The 22,322-nt window shown below is 50.1% G+C and overlaps 1 protein-coding gene and 1 non-coding gene across 2 annotated transcripts in view; both read left to right on the top strand.

Moving 5' to 3' along the window:
* The window catches only part of SHISAL2A (shisa like 2A), a 552,893-nt gene that overhangs the window by 6,769 nt on the left and 523,802 nt on the right, over nt 1–22,322 (top strand). The window lies entirely within an intron of this gene.
* On the top strand, nt 3,659–3,928 carry LOC147747225 (RNase MRP). The gene has a single exon (XR_015300455.1).

Raw genomic sequence — 22,322 nt, 5'->3', positions numbered from 1 at the left:
TCTGCTCGCTCAGAACCGCCCACCCAACCCTGGTATCTACCTGTCCTAACTCACCTATCTATGCCTGTCCCTTTGCTAGCCCATCCATCCATCCATCTTTGTCAATCTTTCTGTTTGCGGGTCGCACCCACCCTGGCACCCATAGTCCCTTACACATTGGAATATCCCTTCAGCAGGGTCCTGTTCCTCCTTCGTCCATCCGCATCGTCCTGCCCTCCGCGGCTCACCTCCATCACATGGTCTGCACTGCAAGTCACCAATCTGCCAGCTGCGCGGACTGCGCCGGAGTCTAGACGTATTCACGCTCGCGCTGCTTTGTAACACTTCAGCAAAATATCATCCTCTTTGTGTTGGAACCACGGGCGTGGAGCACAACACCCTCACTCCCGTCATAAACGACGCCACTGACTCCAGTTCTGAACTTTACCCTTACATGTCATTGATTTCGGCACATGTAACACAGTTGAAGCACGCACAGTTAGACTGCAACACCCATAATGCATTAGGCTAGCTCGCGTAAGCCCAGGTCTGGTAACTGTGTCTGTACTGCCTAGAAACCACATGGCTAGTTTACCTGCATAGAACGCCCGCGCTCACGGGACGATGCTCTGATCGAAGGCGTCGATGCGCGCGAGTGTAAACGGGAGGAGGTGAAGGCGGCGTGAAGTGGTATCGATTTTCTATTCCGGGGCATCCACGCGTTCCTCTTACACGACGTGGCGTTACTACGAGCCTCGATGGATTCTGTAATGATGTTTCCTTGCGGGCAATTTTCCAAGGCAAGTAAACCGGTCGAATTGTGCGCGCTCACAAGGAACCGGGAGGGTGCGTAGCAGCACCTGTCAGAGCACACCCGCCGGGGAAGCTGGAAGATACAACTCGGGCATGTATTTAACTTGCCTCGTGCACCTGAGGCTGGAGACATTCCCGTGGCACGCGGCTTCAATCTTCCATCATGCAGTTTCATGGGTAGACTAACGGAACACATTACGGGACTTGATATTTGACTATGGCACAACACCCTATGAACAAGCATTGGTAAATGCATTATGTTTCACCTATGTGATTAATAATAAGGTGTTTTTTGTTGTAACTTACAAGTTACAGAAAGTCTGTTAAAGTGTTATGACTTGTTTATGTACAAAAAGGCAATATATTGTGGTTACTAGTGGTATAGTGAGGGTATGAAATATCAAAATGTTGAAAAATTAAAGAGGGAAATAATATAATTAATTGATATAATAGCAAAATTGTGAGTTTAGAGGCGTTCTGACAAGTTTTGGACCTGATGCCACTGCACCTGCTGCACCATTCAAATGGTTCAAAAGTTACTAAAAATGCGAAGACATGTTGCAAAGCAGTGAAAGGATCTTTGCAAAGATGGACTGATCACCTTTCTGTTGCTTACAGGTATATTTGAATGTTAAATTAATAATAATGCAACCAAGACCCATAAAGTGTTATCAAGTTTAAAAATTATGTAATAACGAAGTAATGCTGTTGCCAAGTCTACAGCATTATGCTGTATCATTTACCTTTTCTTGCTGCATAATTTACTCAACCTTGCCACATAATTTGGCCTTTCCTGACACATAATTCCAGTGGCTCTAAGAAGAAGCTACTGAAACTATGTTAGAGTGTTATGATTTGGAAGTACTAGCTAAAAGTGTGCACTAATCACAGACGAATACATAACAGACACTAACATTGCTAAGTGGTGAGACAGCTCACAGGGCAAAGAGACAGCTTGCAGGGCAAAGTGATAAAGAACAGGCTGTAGAAGGATACATGAAAGTACGAAGGGAGAACACAGAGCGGGGAGTGCTAACACAGCCTGGAGGAATGGCTGTACGGAGTGAGGAATGAAAGATGAATAAATAACCCAGCATCAGGATCTCTGGTGTCCAAGTTGAAGGACAGAGTCTTTGAGGCAATGGAGAAAACGCATCGGCAAAGAGGGCCACTTTACAGGTGTTTCTATTTTATACGCTGTAGGCTGGTTACTAGGTTCACTGGCATGGCGAGCTGGGACGGGGAGCCGATACAGAGAAAGAAGAATGTACTGCTTCAGTAGTTGAAGCAGAGTAAAGTTCTGATGGGAGGAAATGGCTTGTGTCAGCATTTCATCAGCGATTCACGTGTCTTCAACTCTCTATTTCTACCATTCCTGCTATTCCCAAAAACCGTGAGTAACAGTTGTGCTATTACTGAATCCAGTGCGTTAAATGGGCCGGTACTGTCCAGTACGGAGTACTGGCACTTTTTTATTTGAGAGGGAGAGTACCAGCACTTCTGAAGAGAAAAGCTACACTTTTAATTGGAGAGTACCAGCACTTCTCAGAAACAAGCATGTACTCTGGTACAGAGTACATGCACTTCTATTTTTCCATTTCAAGCACTGACTGAATCCCAGGCCCCTTCCCTTACTGGATGTAATTGTTCCACTGCAGGAAGACAGCTGCAGCCTGCTGCTGCTACTCAACGGAGGTAAGAGGCACAGTCCATGTAGGCGTTTAAAATGTACTGCGATGCTCGTGCAACCCTCTAGGTTATTGTGCTGGCTGACTCACAGATGAGGACGGCAGATGGCTCTCTCAAGTTTTCATCGGGGAGCCCAAAAATCGCACAGAAACAAAGCCTCTCTGAAAACAAAGTGCGCGCGGTTATCGAGAGGGTACTCCTGCAGGAAGAGATGCAAATGAGAGGGGACGGAGGCAGACAAACGAACCCTCAGACAGCTGCAAACGGGTAAAAGGGAGCACTCAAGTGTGTCCCTACTTGAGCCCGGGGACTAGGGAGTGCCATGAAATGAATGCAGTCATCGGACAAGGCCAAAAACATGCTGACAGAAAGCATGCTTTAAATGCGTGCAACCATGGAAAGAAAATCCACCCAGCAAAGCGGATGAGAATGAATACTTCGGTGCTGGGAGACTGCAGAGAGAACAGAAGGGAGAACAGTCTGTAACCAATAGAAACAGAGAAAAAATAAAGTGGCAAGCACAAGGACCAATTAGAAGTGAAGGCGAGATGTAAGTCCCTTTTAAGATATATTGAGTACAATAGATGTCACAAGAAAAGCACATGCGGTGTGCAGGCTACACTAAAAAAGACAACCTCAGTTCTTTACAAAAGCACAAATTAACTGAGACCCAAATTGTCATATTTAAATAAACGAAGCAATACTCATGTTAGAGACACTAAATTTGTTGTTTGGATAAACGTACTGTGTATATTTCAACAATAACACTGAATTTTCTGTAGAAAAATATCGGCCTAACAAAACATTATTAGTCTGTATACTAATAACGTTCCCAAATAAAGACAATCAATTTGTTTTTTTCAGAAACTTTCCTTTCTCTGATGAAAACTCATCCACTGAAAATGTCCAGGATGTTCATGTCGATTCAAGCCATGATTTGCATTTAAACATGCAGTTTTTTTGGAAACGCCCCTCTCTGCTCTTTAGTTGTTTCCAAGATAGGAGGCGCTATTTTGCACTGTAGTTGGGCTTACTGCAAATACGATTCTGGCATTAACAACAGTTTTCTATGTTTATGTTTTTCTACTTAATAGCAAAGACATTTCCAAAATAACTAACCGTATGTGTAAAGTATCTGTTAGAATCGTCTTATTTAAGCTAGCGGGTTCTGATATCAAAGCATTCTGAAGACCTGGTGTCTAGGTTACGTACAGAGGACGTTGTTTCTCTTGCACACACTACACCGCCTAGATGAAAGTCCCCAGACCAATTGATAGAGAGAGCTGCTCGCCCCTGTGGTCATGCATGAGTTTGGTGCATACCTTCACTTAAAACCGCCTGGAGGCTGTTGGGTGTATGCGCATGGGAACGCTTGTCAGTTTACATAGGTATGCAGGTAGCGTGCTTGAGAATGCACAAATAGAACAGGGCTGATTCTCCAAATGCCTTTTTTATCTTCACCGCAGCCTCATCACCATCAATCAATCAATCACAATCAATCAGCGAATTGTGAAGCTCGCTACTCACCCATGAGGGTCTGAAGGCGCTGGGTGGGGAGGGTGGTGCAGCTCCAGTCAGTCGAAGAGCCAGGTCTTGAGGGTCCTTCTGAAGATGTGCAGACAAGGAGCGCGTCTGATGTTGATCGGGAGCTTGTTCCAGGTCTTTGCTGCGATGTAGGAGAAGGCTCTTCCACCAGTTCAGACTCTGCAGATGCGAGGGGTTTCAGTGAGAGCGAGGTCGGCGGATTGGAGGTTTCTCTTGGATACGTGGAAGGAGATTCTTTCATTGAGATATTGAGGTCTGGTGTTGTGGAGACATTTGTAGGCATGGGTGAGCATCTTGAAGGCTACTCTCTTTTCAACTGAGCCATTGGAGGTCTTGTATGTGTTGGGTGATGTGTATTTGTCAAAGAATGCCCAGGACGAGTCTGGCTGCAGTGTTCTGTATGGTCTGGAGCTTGCGGAGCTGAGATTTGTTGATCCCGACATAGAGGGTATGTCCGTAGTCCATTCTGTTGGTTATGAGTTACGTTTTATGTTACACAGGTTTAGCGGGTGAACTAACTGTAATTACATCCGTGGCAAGGCAAATAAGGTTTTGCATAGTACTCCAGCCAACCAAATACATCTGTAACGTAGGCTGCACTCAAACCCCTCCCCCCAATTTCCTTACGAAATGTAATTATTGCAAGTTTACTCTGTCTTCTAAACACCATAATATGAAGCAGGCTACCAGTTAGGGGTTCTAAAAGTAATGTCTGACTCCAAGAAGGCGGCAAATTGACAAGGGTCGAGACAAGGATATGTGGAGATTGTTGTAATTGAAGTGGTGCGTGGGAGGAGGGAAAAGGGGTGGGGGAGCAACATGAGGGACAGAGACTAAGTGTAGAGAGACATGCACTCGGCAGCCAGTGCAAGAGCGATAGAGGAAGGGGAAAGATGGCCAATGCCAAAGAATATAGTTCCAGAAACACAGATGGAAGCAGTACTTCAGGTTTGTGAAACTGATAAGGGACGCAAACAAGGAACAACACAGGAGCAAGCATTGCTATATGCAGGAAATAGTTATACAGCCAATAGACATAGAAGAAAAGTACGTGGAAAGTGCAGGAACCAATGAAAAGCAACTAAAGCAAGGAGGCGGTATGTATGCCCCTTTTACGATTTATATTAAATACAATAGATTTAACAAAGCACTGTGCAGGCAAAACCTAAAAAGGGCACCACACGGAAATACATCACAAATTATGCCACAACATGAAACAACATACCACTACCACTCTACTGTGTACTCCTTCAGGATCCAACAAACCTCAACACTAAGCTACAACATACAGAGCAATAACACACAGTTATAGCATAATAAACTATGTCACAGCACAACCACTGCCTAATGTATAAAATAATTAGTGCTGGGGACAAAGGTTTTTCTCAGAAATCAGTTGCAGGCGCTACTGAATGTCAGGCATGCAAATATCAAGGTTGTCTAGTTCTGATTCCACCCCTTGCCTCTTTCATCCATCACCATATACTCCTTGTCCCTATATTTTTATCTTCTAAGTTCGTTTTCATCCCTTCCTTCTCCTTCTGTCACTATTTTCCTATATTTGCTTTCCTCCATCTTTTTCCCTTTTCTGCCTTTCTCTTGGTCAAAGTGTGAAAATACCAAAAGTGCAGTTCACAAAAAGAGACCTTGTGGCTCCATCTGCAACCAATAGTTCAAATTAAGCACTGAACACAACTTACAGCATTAGCTTCAGTAGACCTCACCAGAACATGCCGCAGCACAAAAAAAGAGGCCATTATATGCAGCATCGTAAAACATTGTGACCATGACCCAACAGATCTGACACAGTCCACCATGTCCTGTCTCAAAATACCATGATACAACACACCACCGCCAAATCATTCTGGCACAGAGCACGTCATACAACACTGGGGTAAAATACACCAAAGTGCAATGCTCCAAGACAGTTACTACCAAGAATAAAGCACTATGCTGCAGGAACCAATGACGCAGCCAATGCTTTAAATGGGGCGAAAGGCATGTGGGGAATCTCTACGAGAGGCATAGCCAAAGAAGCTTAACTGGGAATCCTTACCAACGGGCACGACCTTTATACTAAGGGCGTGGCTTAATATGTATTAACTAAAATACCGTACTTCACACAGTGTGCCACCTGACCCTTATTTGAGTGCCTGTCTGGGATTTTGCAAATATTGCACCCAGGCTTGTCACAGAACAACAAACATGTATATTTTAAAAAAGCCTGACTTATTGGCTTTGACAATGATTGTTAGCTTTAGCAGAAAAAATAATAACAAAACTTTTATTTTAATAATGAAATTGAAAATGTTTCCATTCTGAAAACATGTAACTATGAATTAAACATTACCGAGGTCTTTGCAAGAGGTTTTAGTCTTCAGAGTGTCTCAAATCACTTCCATTCTTCCCTTCTCACCTTTTCCTTCCGCAGTCTCTCACTTTGTTAGATACTTGTGCTCTTTTTCTCCGCACATTCCCCCGAAATCCTCCATCTACATAGCTCACACTTTTCCAGAATGACATTGCTCACATATGCAACTTTTTCTCCAATATGCAACCTGTACACTCCGCACAGAGGCCAAAGTTTGGATGTGCATTAATCTGCAGATCTCTATAACTCACTGACCGTCACTGTGAGAAATTCCCACTGCTTTCTGGCTCAGTTTAAGGGCGTTCAGTCATGCCCTGCCATTATAACACTCACAAAACCTGAACTCACTCAGACATTGGACAATACAAGAGTCATAAATTGCATGAAAAAATACAGCAAAACATCATCTTCAGAAAAGTAAAGAATCTTAGGGAATTCATGATTCAATAAAACGTTATATGTAAACAAGGAGTACATCAGAGGCATGGATTTTAAGGGTTTGTATCGTTATTGTTAAGAAGTCGACAAGTGTTTTTGCCAGGGTCCGAGAAGGACTGCCTAAGTACTGCAGGGTCTGGGACCCGACAGGACCGGCCCCTCTTTAAGGCATGGCAGCGGGATATTTTAACACAACACACTCAAAACACCACTAGGGGCGTTGTTGCACCCTGCAAAACCAGCCCCTCACTGCAAGGCACCACAAAGACAGGTGGCCATGGGGTTATGTTTGGCAGCTCCACCTGCTCTGAAAGCACCTGAAATGCCAAAGTCGCAGAAGGAGGGGGGACTTACGAGGCCTGATAAGAGCTAATCAGTACTACAAATGCTCGTTAGTGGTTAGTGGCGACGAGCCCTCATAGTTCAGAATCACACCTGGAGCGAGACAGCACGAGTATGAGAAAAGGCGAGCGCCTGCAAGAACGTCACGCGCATTCACCCTTGAGATGTGAGCGGCACGCCGCGACAATGGAGTAGTAACACGTGTTCATGTCAAGGATTTCTCCCCGGGTGCGCGTGTGTGTGTAGGAGGGAGGGGCGCGGCGGTATGTTCTCATTTCTTTACTCCAGCTCCGCCTTCCTGTTGCGCGCGTGCTGGCTCGATGTCTGTCCTCACAGAAGACCATTCTCATAGCAGCCCCCTAAAGATAATGCACAGCGTCATTACGACAGTTCCGCTTGTTCCCATAGCTACCCCTACGATACTAGGTATGGAAGACATGTTCCAGGAATGTGAAAGGAGATGATGGCGCGGAGGGAGACGCGTTTACGCAAAGCGGGTATTACAAACCACTATGCGCATCCCTAAGCTCCTGCTCTTGATCTGGCTGACAGATGCCGGGTTCTGGAGCCAGCAATGCGCCGAAAAGCAACGATTATCCAGGATCATTCATTTTCATTTCAAAAAATCTTTATTTCGATCACAGATCATAAAAGATGCAGAACAATATGTACAATTAAAAGTTATTAAACACAATGTGATCCAAATTTAAGAAAATTAGTTTAAATATTGAGTAAAACAGGGGAAAGAACCGCTGATGGTGTCCATTATACCAGTCTTTTCATCATTCGACTTCGGGTGAACCACAGCGAAGTTAAAAATTTTGAAAGTGCAAAAACTACGGGAGGAGAGAGGTCTGAATTTAAGACTCTATAAGCGGTTTGGTAAGATCTAAATCCCAAGTTCCTGAGCATCGGAACTAACCAATATTTCCTGCTCCGCTCGTAACCCTTGCAGAAGAAGACCGCGTGCATGTCATCCTCCTTCGGGTGTGCACACATTGGGCAAGATGGTACGGTGGAGCATGATGTCCAGGACGCTGTAAACGAAGCTAGAGGAAGGCATCCATAGCGCCATTGTAAGAACAATTTCCTTGTTAGTGCAGGGGCAATCTCATCTAATGTTTTTTCGAAGGAATAGGTGTCTTTCATTTTCAGGAATAAACTTGTCAGGGACCCCTCTCGAGTGTCATTAGAGGCTCTAGTGAGCATCATGGCATAGTAGGCACTCGCGAGTACCTTTTTTGGGATCTTGGTACATGAGTTAGAAGGATCGGTCCATAGTTCCGGGAAACCCATTTCCTCGAAATTTCCCTTGACATAAGTCAGCCAAGGAATCCTCTTTATGTTCCGCAGTTCCAGAAATTCCTATAGTTCCTCTCTATAAGTAACCAGGTCTGGGCTGCACCACAAACGCCTCCAAAATTTCAGGGGTTTGAGTCCTAACTCTTCTGAAATGGGTTTGATTCCTAGGTCTAATCTGAGTGGTAGTAATGGGGTGCTCTGGGGGAGGGCAGCTACCTGTCTCAAAAATTTATTCTCAGTGGACTGTAGCTTAGAATGCTGAGTATAACCCCACAACTCACCCCCATATGTAACCCCTGCCCTGGCTTGTGTTTTGTATATGTGAATAATTGGGGTAAGTGGTCGATAACTTGATTTATTTGCCAGGCGCAAAGTGCCACCCGCCAACTGCGCCAGTTTGATGGTCACTTTGGCCTGGTGCGACGTCCAAGTTAAGTGTTCGTTTATAGTGATCCCCAGGTATTCAATATTATGCACTCGTTCTAATTGAACCGTGCCTAGCTTAGGGGGGGCTCTATTTCGGGAGTTGGGATTTAGAATCATGAATTTTGTTTTTTGGGGATTAACCTCCAGTCCCCGGTCAGAGCAAAAGTCTAGGAAGCCATCCAAGATGCGTTGGATCCCCATCGGGGATTTAGACAGCAACAGGGTGTCGTCTGCAAACATAATTGCAGGCACCCTGTTGCCAGTCAACTTTGGGGCGTCAGAATTGGCGATCCTATTTAGGTGGGCAACTACCCCGTTCACAAAGATACAAAACAGGGTGGGTGCGAGCACACAACCCTGTCTTACACCTCTGCGAACGGGGAACCTTTCGGTTAGTTTGCCATCTTTGCCACACCTTACGCGGGCGTAGTTGTTACAATGGAGCCTCATCAGAATCGCCAAAATATCTGCGGGGACATTCAGCTCTTCCATGACTCTCCACAACCTTGCTCTGGGCACCAAATCAAAGGCGGCGCGTAAGTCTACAAAGATGGTATACAGACTGCCGCCCTCGATTACCGCTGTTCTCCAATAGAGCAGGTGTAGCCTGAATATTTGATCTGTAGTGGATACACCCTCCCGGAATCCTGCCTGGTATGGGGACAGGATATCCATTTCTTGAATCCACGCTTGCAAGCGATTTAAGATCAGTCTGCCAAAAAGTTTTTGGGATATGTCAATCAGACTGATCGGTCGATAGTTGGATGGGAGCAGGGGGGATCCCTTTTTATAAATTGGGACTACCTCTGCTCCCCTCCAAGTATCGGGCACAGTCATTCCCCCCTGGATGGCATTAAATATTAATGTGAGGTACGGTGCCCAGATCCCTAGTTCCTGTTTGAACAGGTCCCCCGGGACCCCATCCAATCCCGGGGCTTTTCCGGCAGCTAGGCCTTTGATGGCCTCCCTCACCTCTTTTTCAGTAAATGCGGCCCCTGAGAAGGTGGGTGCAATCTGAGGTCTCTCACTACTGAGATCCCCACCTCCCTCTGCATACAACGCTTCAAAGTGGGCCTGCCATACTGAAGGAGCTATGTTGGGCTCTATTGCTGAGGATAACTCAACCGTGCCATTTGCTACTACACGCCAAAATTTACGTGAGTCTTTGGTTGACAGTGCTTTCACGAGGTTCTCCCAGTAGTCGTAGTCCCATTCCGCCCTAGCATTCACTAGAAGGGATTTATACTTATTCCTCCTATCACGGATTTCTTCCCTGCTAAGGCGTCCCTTAATGGCAGATAGCAAATGGGCCTTGGCCTTCCTACACGAGGCGTTATACCAAGAGGTCTTTGGCTTGTATCCCTTCCTTTTCATAGAGCTTGTGAACAAGTCTTGTTCAAGGGAGTCAATGATGTTTTTGTGTATTAGTGCTAGCTCTCCTCTGGTATCTTCATCTTGGCCTTTAGTGCCTAGATGGAAGGCACTCTCCAATAATGGGATTAGCCTTTCATAAAGGCGGGGTATTTTGTCCGCGCTGCTAGCCAGCTTCTCCCACCTAACTTTCCTACGATTGTTTTCGAGTAGGAGGCCCGACTTGTCTTTGCCAGATCCCTGTGATATTTCCTCATTCCCGGGAAGGGAGTAGGTTAGTTCCAGGGAATTGTGGTCACTATCCGATCTTGGGCACACTTTAAAATCGACTATTGCTGGCCACATAAAAGTTTTGACCATGATATAATCAAGTCTGGATTCACTACCAGGTTTGTTGTAAGTGGGATTACTTGGTATATCCGAATTACAGCGGCCGTTACATGCCCTGAGTCCAAGATTAAGAGTAAGGGCGTTTATTTGTAGGGCTAGGGGAGTCCAGGCCCTGGGGGGTGGTGCCGCCGTCTCTGGTATGAGCCAGCAGGAATCTTCATCTAGGGAGGGACCATCACGTAATCCAGGCAGAGGTTCATAGTGGGAGTTGAAATCGCCCCCTACCAGACAGGCGAGATCACACGGAATGCCCTCTAAGAACCTCGCTAGCTCATCTATAGTGGACGACTCTTTGTGCATTTGAGTCGGCCTAGAGTAGATATTAACAACTAGTAGCTTCGATGAATCAGGCCATTCTAGTAGGACAGCCAACAGATCGTCAGAAGCGGTCTCCAAATTGGAGGCTTGGCAGCCTAGGTCCGTTGCTACTCCTATCATTAATCCCCCAGATGGTCTCCCCTTTCCCCCCCACTTGGCTGTTTTAGCAAAAGAGGCAAAGCCGGGTAAATCTATTGTTTCTCGGGCCCAGGTTTCTTGTAGGAGTATTAAATTTTTAGAGCTGATATAGGAGCCCCACTCTACACAGTCTAATTTATTAGAGAGCCCTGCCACATTCCACAAAATTACTGTTATGTGTTGTAAATGGGCACGTGGCAGGCTCACGGCGATGTCGATGGGCTCGAGGTGGGCCCTGTGGTTTGGGGAGGGATGTGTCAAACCCAATGGGCTTGTAGCAGTGGGTGAGGAAAGGTTCATCATGCCTAGAGTCTGTATCGGTTCACCTGAGCTTACTGTCGATGAATCCGCCAGTATAGATATATTCCTGTCAAGTCTAGGAACTGTAAGTGTTTTGCTGCCACTTGGGGAGGTTGCGGAGGCAACATTCCCCTTTCCAGCCACCTGTCAATCTACCATATCCAAATTACTATATCGATTTTGTGTTTGTAGAAAGGCAGGGTAATGAGTTCTATATGGCCCGGGAATTCCCCTCCTATAGCCACCACCCCCCCTCCTCCTCCTGGTGACGGTTTCCCACCCAGCCTCATCCCCGTAACCAGGGAGGTACTCAGTTGGTCTTCCCCTGTGTGAGGGGTAGTTGTTGGTCTCTCTGGGGCGAGTTTCCCAACCCTCCAGTAACTCTTGGTGGTGTCCCCACCTGTGATCCTCTGAGTTATATACATTGGAAGGGTAGAAAAATGAGAGGGGAAGTGTTTGGATGGTGTTACCAAAGTCCTCATCAGCAGCACAGGAGCAGATATATGCAGCTGTGTTAGGGTCTCTGAAGGAGACCAGGATACAGTCTCCTCTGATGGATTTCCTAGTGTGCCCCACCCATGCTACTCTCTTGGTCGTAGAGATATCACTCGCTGTACCTCTCGGAAGTGGTCTGTTTACCGAGAGCCAGTTTATCACTTTATTCTTGAGTGAAGTGTATGATTCAAATGTGGGGGGGTCGAGTTCGGGAACCCCAACCAAAACTACGGTGTAAGGGGCAGCTTCTGGTGGGAGGTTTACAAACTGTAATTTTCGTTTGGTGTGTAGTTTCTCTCCCTCGAGTGGGGGGTCGTGCTTAGTTTTTGTCGATGGCGTAGGATTTGATTTTAATAGAGGGGCAGGTTTAGGAGTAGCAGTGTTTGGTTGCTGTGTGGGTGTCGGGACTTTGTGTGCAACTATGGGTTGTGGTGCGTTGATTTTTGCAAGTTGGGCGGATTTGGTTTTTGAGTCTTGTGGTTTATTGTTTGTTACAACCTGTGGATTATTGTCTTTAACAGGTTTGAAGCCTATACCCTCCTTAGGTATTTTGATCCCACTGTTATCAGTTTTCCTTGCACCGGCAAGTTGCACAGTTGCCTTTTCAATACTCACTAATCTTGCTTCTATCTTAATCAGTCTCGCCTGAAGGGGACTTAAAAGAGACCTGAGCAGTGAACCTATATCCTCCAAAGTGATGTCATCTGAGGAGGTGTCTGATTGGGCGTTGTTGGTAGATTGTGGGAGTGGGGTTGGTTTGGGTGGTCTGGAAGTGTTCGGCGTTCCCGATCTTTCCACCGTGGGAGCAAGGGCGGTGAGTTTTTTCCCCTTACCTCTGACTTGTTTGGATTTGGGAGTTTTGGACCTAGGTTCTTCTAAGGTTTGTGGCCCTTGTTTCTTTTTTGGAATGGCCCCCTCTCTGGCTCCCTTATTATTATCACTATTGGGTTCTGCAGTTAGAGCTATCTCTATATTCTGCGATGGTATAGGCTGGGTGTTTTGGGTAGTGGGTAAGACCATAAGGCTCATGTCCTCTAGATCACTTGGGACATCAATGGTGAGTTCTGGACTGGTTGTTAAAGTGTCCGTGGGGTGGCGTGATGCCTGATCAGAGCTATACGTGATGGGCCTACCCGAGCTGTTTTCTGGGGTTCTGGCTAATGCCATGGGTCCCATAGATGATCTCCTTACCCAATCTATTTCTTGTGATATTCTTCGCTCCAGAACCTGGATCTCCTCAATCAGGAGTGAGCCAGCCTTGGCAAAGTAAGTGTCAATAGGGCCTTTGACCGCTCCAGCTGCAGCAAGGGAAGAGGTTTTACTTCTTGTTTCCCGTGTACACATTTCTCAAGGTGTCTGTAATCCTGGTGGGGCGGGCAAAGAGAATGGGCCCGGACCGGACTCTCCCGTACTCGAACGGCCTCAAACGGCCCGCTCTTTGCCCGGTCTTAGCCCCGGCCTTAGCCCCGCGCGCGTCCCGCGTGCGCGTTGCTCTCACTGCCTATCAAAGGATAGAGCAGAAGAAGGGGGCGGGAAGAGGACCAGCTGCGGCCGATCAGCGCCGCTGAGCAGGCTGGTCCTCGCAGTCCCGCCTCTGTCGTTGGGGTCAGCTACAGTGTCCCAATAAGCGCGTTGGTGCTCCTATGCACAAGTTGGACTCAGGGAGCTGCTCCTCAGCAAGATCTCTTTCCTACGAGCGGCTCCCGCGAAGCGGGGGCCGCGAGGCGTTGCAGAGTGTGGCAGAGTGTCCAGAAAAGCGGGCGGGCGAGCAAACAAGCAGGCAAAGGACAACCAGCAAGGTTGGTGTGCAATCCCAAGACGCTCTCACTCCGTGGCGATTTTTACTGGAGGAGGGGGCGGGAAGAGGACCAGCTGCGGCCGATCAGCGCCGCTGAGCAGGCTGGTCCTCGCAGTCCCGCCTCTGTCGTTGGGGTCAGCTACAGTGTCCCAATAAGCGCGTTGGTGCTCCTATGCACAAGTTGGACTCAGGGAGCTGCTCCTCAGCAAGATCTCTTTCCTACGAGTGTGGCAGAGTGTCCAGAAAAGCGGGCGGGCGAGCAAACAAGCAGGCAAAGGACAACCAGCAAGGTTGGTGTGCAATCCCAAGACGCTCTCACTCCGTGGCGATTTTTACTGGCGGAGGGGGCGGGAAGAGGACCAGCTGCGGCCGATCAGCGCCGCTGAGCAGGCTGGTCCTCGCAGTCCCGCCTCTGTCGTTGGGGTCAGCTACAGTGTCCCAATAAGCGCGTTGGTGCTCCTATGCACAAGTTGGACTCAGGGAGCTGCTCCTCAGCAAGATCTCTTTCCTACGAGCGGCTCCCGCGAAGCGGGGGCCGCGAGGCGTTGAGTGTGGCAGAGTGTCCAGAAAAGCGGGCGGGCGAGCAAACAAGCAGGCAAAGGACAACCAGCAAGGTTGATGTGCAATCCCAAGACGCTCTCACTCCGTGGCGATTTTTACTGGAGGAGGGGGCGGGAAGAGGACCAGCTGCGGCCGATCAGCGCCGCTGAGCAGGCTGGTCCTCGCAGTCCCGCCTCTGTCGTTGGGGTCAGCTACAGTGTCCCAATAAGCGCGTTGGTGCTCCTATGCACAAGTTGGACTCAGGGAGCTGCTCCTCAGCAAGATCTCTTTCCTACGAGTGTGGCAGAGTGTCCAGAAAAGCGGGCGGGCGAGCAAACAAGCAGGCAAAGGACAACCAGCAAGGTTGGTGTGCAATCCCAAGACGCTCTCACTCCGTGGCGATTTTTACTGGAGGAGGGGGCGGGAAGAGGACCAGCTGCGGCCGATCAGCGCCGCTGAGCAGGCTGGTCCTCGCAGTCCCGCCTCTGTCGTTGGGGTCAGCTACAGTGTCCCAATAAGCGCGTTGGTGCTCCTATGCACAAGTTGGACTCAGGGAGCTGCTCCTCAGCAAGATCTCTTTCCTACGAGCGGCTCCCGCGAAGCGGGGGCCGCGAGGCGTTGCAGAGTGTGGCAGAGTGTCCAGAAAAGCGGGCGGGCGAGCAAACAAGCAGGCAAAGGACAACCAGCAAGGTTGGTGTGCAATCCCAAGACGCTCTCACTCCGTGGCGATTTTTACTGGAGGAGGGGGCGGGAAGAGGACCAGCTGCGGCCGATCAGCGCCGCTGAGCAGGCTGGTCCTCGCAGTCCCGCCTCTGTCGTTGGGGTCAGCTACAGTGTCCCAATAAGCGCGTTGGTGCTCCTATGCACAAGTTGGACTCAGGGAGCTGCTCCTCAGCAAGATCTCTTTCCTACGAGTGTGGCAGAGTGTCCAGAAAAGCGGGCGGGCGAGCAAACAAGCAGGCAAAGGACAACCAGCAAGGTTGGTGTGCAATCCCAAGACGCTCTCACTCCGTGGCGATTTTTACTGGAGGAGGGGGCGGGAAGAGGACCAGCTGCGGCCGATCAGCGCCGCTGAGCAGGCTGGTCCTCGCAGTCCCGCCTCTGTCGTTGGGGTCAGCTACAGTGTCCCAATAAGCGCGTTGGTGCTCCTATGCACAAGTTGGACTCAGGGAGCTGCTCCTCAGCAAGATCTCTTTCCTACGAGCGGCCCCCGCGAAGCGGGGGCCGCGAGGCGTTGCCGAGTGTGGCAGAGTGTCCAGAAAAGCGGGCGGGCGAGCAAACAAGCAGGCAAAGGACAACCAGCAAGGTTGGTGTGCAATCCCAAGACGCTCTCACTCCGTGGCGATTTTTACTGGAGGAGGGGGCGGGAAGAGGACCAGCTGCGGCCGATCAGCGCCGCTGAGCAGGCTGGTCCTCGCAGTCCCGCCTCTGTCGTTGGGGTCAGCTACAGTGTCCCAATAAGCGCGTTGGTGCTCCTATGCACAAGTTGGACTCAGGGAGCTGCTCCTCAGCAAGATCTCTTTCCTACGAGCGGCTCCCGCGAAGCGGGGGCCGCGAGGCGTTGCAGAGTGTGGCAGAGTGTCCAGAAAAGCGGGCGGGCGAGCAAACAAGCAGGCAAAGGACAACCAGCAAGGTTGGTGTGCAATCCCAAGACGCTCTCACTCCGTGGCGATTTTTACTGGAGGAGGGGGCGGGAAGAGGACCAGCTGCGGCCGATCAGCGCCGCTGAGCAGGCTGGTCCTCGCAGTCCCGCCTCTGTCGTTGGGGTCAGCTACAGTGTCCCAATAAGCGCGTTGGTGCTCCTATGCACAAGTTGGACTCAGGGAGCTGCTCCTCAGCAAGATCTCTTTCCTACGAGTGTGGCAGAGTGTCCAGAAAAGCGGGCGGGCGAGCAAACAAGCAGGCAAAGGACAACCAGCAAGGTTGGTGTGCAATCCCAAGACGCTCTCACTCCGTGGCGATTTTTACTGGAGGAGGGGGCGGGAAGAGGACCAGCTGCGGCCGATCAGCGCCGCTGAGCAGGCTGGTCCTCGCAGTCCCGCCTCTGTCGTTGGGGTCAGCTACAGTGTCCCAATAAGCGCGTTGGTGCTCCTATGCACAAGTTGGACTCAGGGAGCTGCTCCTCAGCAAGATCTCTTTCCTACGAGCGGCCCCCGCGAAGCGGGGGCCGCGAGGCGTTGCAGAGTGTGGCAGAGTGTCCAGAAAAGCGGGCGGGCGAGCAAACAAGCAGGCAAAGGACAACCAGCAAGGTTGGTGTGCAATCCCAAGACGCTCTCACTCCGTGGCGATTTTTACTGGAGGAGGGGGCGGGAAGAGGACCAGCTGCGGCCGATCAGCGCCGCTGAGCAGGCTGGTCCTCGCAGTCCCGCCTCTGTCGTTGGGGTCAGCTACAGTGTCCCAATAAGCGCGTTGGTGCTCCTATGCACAAGTTGGACTCAGGGAGCTGCTCCTCAGCAAGATCTCTTTCCTACGAGTGTGGCAGAGTGTCCAGAAAAGCGGGCGGGCGAGCAAACAAGCAGGCAAAGGACAACCAGCAAGGTTGGTGTGCAATCCCAAGACGCTCTCACTCCGTGGCGATTTTTACTGGAGGAGGGGGCGGGAAGAGGACCAGCTGCGGCCGATCAGCGCCGCTGAGCAGGCTGGTCCTCGCAGTCCCGCCTCTGTCGTTGGGGTCAGCTACAGTGTCCCAATAAGCGCGTTGGTGCTCCTATGCACAAGTTGGACTCAGGGAGCTGCTCCTCAGCAAGATCTCTTTCCTACGAGCGGCTCCCGCGAAGCGGGGGCCGCGAGGCGTTGCAGAGTGTGGCAGAGTGTCCAGAAAAGCGGGCGGGCGAGCAAACAAGCAGGCAAAGGACAACCAGCAAGGTTGGTGTGCAATCCCAAGACGCTCTCACTCTGTGGCGATTTTTACTGGAGGAGGGGGCGGGAAGAGGACCAGCTGCGGCCGATCAGCGCTGCTGAGCAGGCTGGTCCTCGCAGTCCCGCCTCTGTCGTTGGGGTCAGCTACAGTGTCCCAATAAGCGCGTTGGTGCTCCTATGCACAAGTTGGACTCAGGGAGCTGCTCCTCAGCAAGATCTCTTTCCTACGAGCGGCTCCCGCGAAGCGGGGGCCGGGAGGCGTTGCAGAGTGTGGCAGAGTGTCCAGAAAAGCGGGCGGGCGAGCAAACAAGCAGGCAAAGGACAACCAGCAAGGTTGGTGTGCAATCCCAAGACGCTCTCACTCCGTGGCGATTTTTACTGGAGGAGGGGGCGGGAAGAGGACCAGCTGCGGCCGATCAGCGCCGCTGAGCAGGCTGGTCCTCGCAGTCCCGCCTCTGTCGTTGGGGTCAGCTACAGTGTCCCAATAAGCGCGTTGGTGCTCCTATGCACAAGTTGGACTCAGGGAGCTGCTCCTCAGCAAGATCTCTTTCCTACGAGCGGCTCCCGCGAAGCGGGGGCCGCGAGGCGTTGCAGAGTGTGGCAGAGTGTCCAGAAAAGCGGGCGGGCGAGCAAACAAGCAGGCAAAGGACAACCAGCAAGGTTGGTGTGCAATCCCAAGACGCTCTCACTCCGTGGCGATTTTTACTGGAGGAGGGGGCGGGAAGAGGACCAGCTGCGGCCGATCAGCGCCGCTGAGCAGGCTGGTCCTCGCAGTCCCGCCTCTGTCGTTGGGGTCAGCTACAGTGTCCCAATAAGCGCGTTGGTGCTCCTATGCACAAGTTGGACTCAGGGAGCTGCTCCTCAGCAAGATCTCTTTCCTACGAGCGGCCCCCGCGAAGCGGGGGCCGCGAGGCGTTGCAGAGTGTGGCAGAGTGTCCAGAAAAGCGGGCGGGCGAGCAAACAAGCAGGCAAAGGACAACCAGCAAGGTTGGTATGCAATCCCAAGACGCTCTCACTCCGTGGCGATTTTTACTGGAGGAGGGGGCGGGAAGAGGACCAGCTGCGGCCGATCAGCGCCGCTGAGCAGGCTGGTACTCGCAGTTCCGCCTCTCTCGTTGGGGTCAGCTACAGTGTCCCAATAAGCGCGTTGGTGCTCCTATGCACAAGTTGGACTCAGGGAGCTGCTCCTCAGCAAGATCTCTTTCCTACGAGCGGCACCCGCGAAGCGTTGCAGAGTGTGGCAGAGTGTCCAGAAAAGCGGGCGGGCGAGCAAACAAACAGGCAAAGGACAACCAGCAAGGTTGGTGTGCAATCCCAGGATCATTCACTTTGACGACTATTCTGTGTGAAACTAGACAAATCGTGGCTAAAATGCGCCTCAGCTCTTAGTGCCAATATCGGCAAGATTCCTCCGTTCTCATACAGCAACACACATAAATAAACCACACGACACCTTCTTAGTGGAGAAATTTGCTGCAGGTTTATATGCATAACCAATATGCCAACATGGGTTATCTTACGGGCGATCCCAGGGCAGGCCAGCCCCTATGCCGCCTGATGAGCCAAATTGCATTGTAACCGTCGCCAATCGGTGATTACCAATCCTTGGGAGGGTCTACCCCTCCCATCAGTGGACCGCCATTCCACTCCCTTACTCGCACCCCTCAAAAGGTGGGCGGAGCGTTCCGGGCAGCCCATCGGTTGCTCAGGTCCACAACCGCCCGTAGGACTAACGGGGCACCGTAGTTCTTCCAGGGGACACGCTAAGACATTCCTGGGTATCCTTGGCTTAGCACCCTTGTTGTGCTGCTGCAGTAAAGTACCCTTTTGTACCTTGCAGACTCTGGATCGCCCTGTAACTCCTCCACAGCCCTGGGGGTGGCCACCATCACAACCAGGGCACCCACCACGGCAGGTCCTCCTATTTGCATCTTGTTGCTTCCAAGGTCTCCCCAAGGTACAGCAAAAATAAGTCCATGCCTACCCTTGAGAGGTGAACCCCATTCTCCTCCCAGCATCCAGTAGACTTGGCGTGAAGTAAACCATGTCTGATAAAGCCAAATCCCCTTTGCTCCGTGAATTTACGCATGGCGCTGTTCACTCTTTCTGTAGTCTACCAACAGCAGGCATGCTTAGAACCCAGGGCAAACATGGGTGTTTAAGGATGAGTCAAAATTATATTAGGGTTTAATTTGCGACAACTGCCCATATTATGTTTTATTTCATTACATATTCATTAATAATTACAAATGTGATAAAATAAACTGATGTCACATTTCTTGACATACACAGAGGCCCTGCATTTTTAAAACTCCAGAGCTGCTCTGTAGTAGCTTTAACAGAGGTGTTCTGGAAAATCACAATGACTAAAACTCACTTTCAACTTTCTTTGATGGGTCTATCAACAAAACAGGGTCCCGTGATTTGGAGCATGAATGAGCTGAAGACCTCAGCGTTATCCGCCACGGCTGCAATGAACAAGGGACATGGCTTGTTTAGTTAACGGCGTGGTCCTGACTGCCTGAGCCAGACCACGCTTCTCTATTTTATAGCCGGCGTGTGACGACACGCACCAGCGCTAGCATGAGGCCTCTGAGCGGGGTAGACTGCCCCGCTACCTCGCCGGAGGACACTACATTCCTTCCAACCTTTATTAAACAACAAACAAACCATTGAATACGTAGATCTGTTTCCAGTCACTATGAGATTCCAGGCCTTGGTTCATCACACCATGAACCGTGCTAGGCGAGAGGATAGAGCCGGATTGCTTCTCAGGCCATATCTGGAGTGTTCTCTCATGAGAATGGCAATGATGGGGTCATTTCGTGCCGGACTCACCCTCGAGAGGTCTCGCTGGGGAACTTGGCAGTGCTCTGACTGGTGTTCCAAACAGCAAAGGGGTGCCTTGGTCAGATCCGTCCAGATCTTCTGCGGGGATCGTCCATTGGTCATCATCCGTTCCTCCATCCCCTGGCTGTTGACGTGGTCTGGCCTCCAGGTTGTCCAATAGCAGCTGGTCCAGTGTTCCGGTGTGTACCTTTTTGAAGAAGGATATGTTGCGTGCCATTTCCTTGGTTCCTCTCCTGGCTGTTATCATTGTGACTGTCCATGGCTGATGTTCAAACGGAAGCCGGAACGTGCTCCCGGGGTACGTGTCCTTGATGTAGACCCTGTTCCTTATGTGAATGGCCAAAATTCTGGCTCGTCGGTTGGTGCTGGCATGGTCATTGGTACTGATCTTGTTGGGTATGACCTTTCCGGCATCGATCAGAGACGGGGTCCAGCTTGGGTGATGCGGGATGGTGTCTCGCACTACCCGGCCCATGCTTGCCATCCCGGAGCCACCTCGGTCATAAGATGGGGCATCAACCGGTATTCCCTCGGGGAGCTGTATATATCTCTCTCTCGAGGGGTGCTCCGTCTGCGTGTGCAATGCATATTACCTTCTTGAGAGTGCGCATGAACCTCAATACTTCCCATTTGCTTGGGGCCAGTGCGGGGTCACTTTCCGGTGTTGAATGCCCCAGGCCTTGAGATAGTCTGCAAATTCTTGTCTCTGGAAAGGTGTGCCATTGTCTATTTTCACCACCTCGAATATTCCATGGGTTGCAATGGTTTTCTCTAGCTTAGTGATCACTTCTGGGGCTGTATTACTACCTACATTCTCGATTTCTGGGTACTTCGTGTAGTCATCGATGATGACCAGGGCATAGCATCCATCTGGGAGGTGTTCAAAGTCAACACTCACACACTCCCATGGCCGTTGGGGGTTTTCTTCAGTGATGACAGGGTGAGGGCGATCTGGTTGGCCTGATACCTGGCACCATAAGAAGGTTCTGACTGTCTGTTCAACCACTGGGTTCATCCCCGGGAACCACACCTTGGCCCTCAGCCGACTCTTTGTTTTCACCATGCCTTGATGTCACCTGTGTGCGAGATCCACAGCTTGTTAAGCAATGCTTGATGGGATCACCAGTCTGAAGAACCGGGTTTTACAACCCAGCGGCGCCAGGGGCACGCCCAAAGTCTTCGGGTTCACCTGTCTTAGAATACAGAGACACGGGATACTTCTCGGTGACGTCAGAGATCAAATTTATTGGCTGCAACCAGGAAAAGAAGTCTACGAAGTACGACACGAGTAGGTTCGTCAGAGACTGCTCAATTTTTGTAGAGCGAGACATCGTCTTTTATGCTAAAAATCACATTCCGGACAAACTCCGACTAGTTACAATTTGTCCAATCATAAGCATCATTACAAAAGGTATCACATGATGACAATCCCACTTTTTAGTTGTCCAGCCCATCATCAATTACAAGGAAAAGCCCAACATTCTTTCTCGAACAGACCGGACAAACCCATAATAAAAGACCACAACCCATATCATAAAGAAGCCATAAAAGAAGGAACAGAAACAGATGAGAAGTAGGATAAGGGGTGTGTGCGTGCATACCAAACTTTACAATCTCCTGTGCTCTGATCCTTAATCTTGATCAGCTACCGGGCAAGGAACTTGCTTAGCAAGGTCAGCTTCAGGGAACGGGGTCAGTTCACTCGGGTCATCTAGGAGTCAGCACAAACTGGAGCTAACGTGTACGTGTCCTAAAGACTCGTTCGGCCGTAGTCATCGGCCTATGTGAGGGTAACCTCAAAATGGCTGCCATAAACAAAATGGAACCCGAGGGTTCAGAACAAAATCCTAAAATACATAGTGAATCCATCAATCTAACATGACGAAAACACTCGTACTTGCCGCACTCACTAGTTACGGTTCGCTACTATTAAATTCGTAACGAAACCATGACCTTTATGAAAGGGGTTCAGAATTCACAGAACCTCTGCTGTCAACCGAAAGTTCATCCTTGACCCGCACAATTGACTCCAGGTCGGTCGTTGCTTGTGGCGTCCGTCTGGTCATAGTGGACTGAATGGGGCGCCAGTCATTCGCTTGAACCGCTATTATGGCCAGTTGCAGGCATTCATTGGTCCGGGTGGCTTCTACAATGGCTTCAAGACTCATGGGAAGTGGTCGGGATCTGGCCGATGCGAGCCGGACATATTCTTCAGTGTCTTCGGCATCCTCTTCTTCCGCTTTGGTGGCAGCCCTAGGATGTCTTGAAAGGTAGTCCGCCGGGTTGGATGAGCCTGGCTTGTATTCTACGCGAAAGTAATACCCCTGCAGCTGAAGGATCCATTTTTCGATCCTCGGG

Source organism: Lissotriton vulgaris, chromosome 1_1, assembly GCF_964263255.1.
Source record: "Lissotriton vulgaris chromosome 1_1, aLisVul1.2, whole genome shotgun sequence".
NCBI classification, from domain to species: Eukaryota; Metazoa; Chordata; class Amphibia; order Caudata; family Salamandridae; genus Lissotriton; species Lissotriton vulgaris.
Note: the sequence above shows the minus strand (reverse complement) of the source record. Positions and strands in the feature narration are given on the sequence as shown.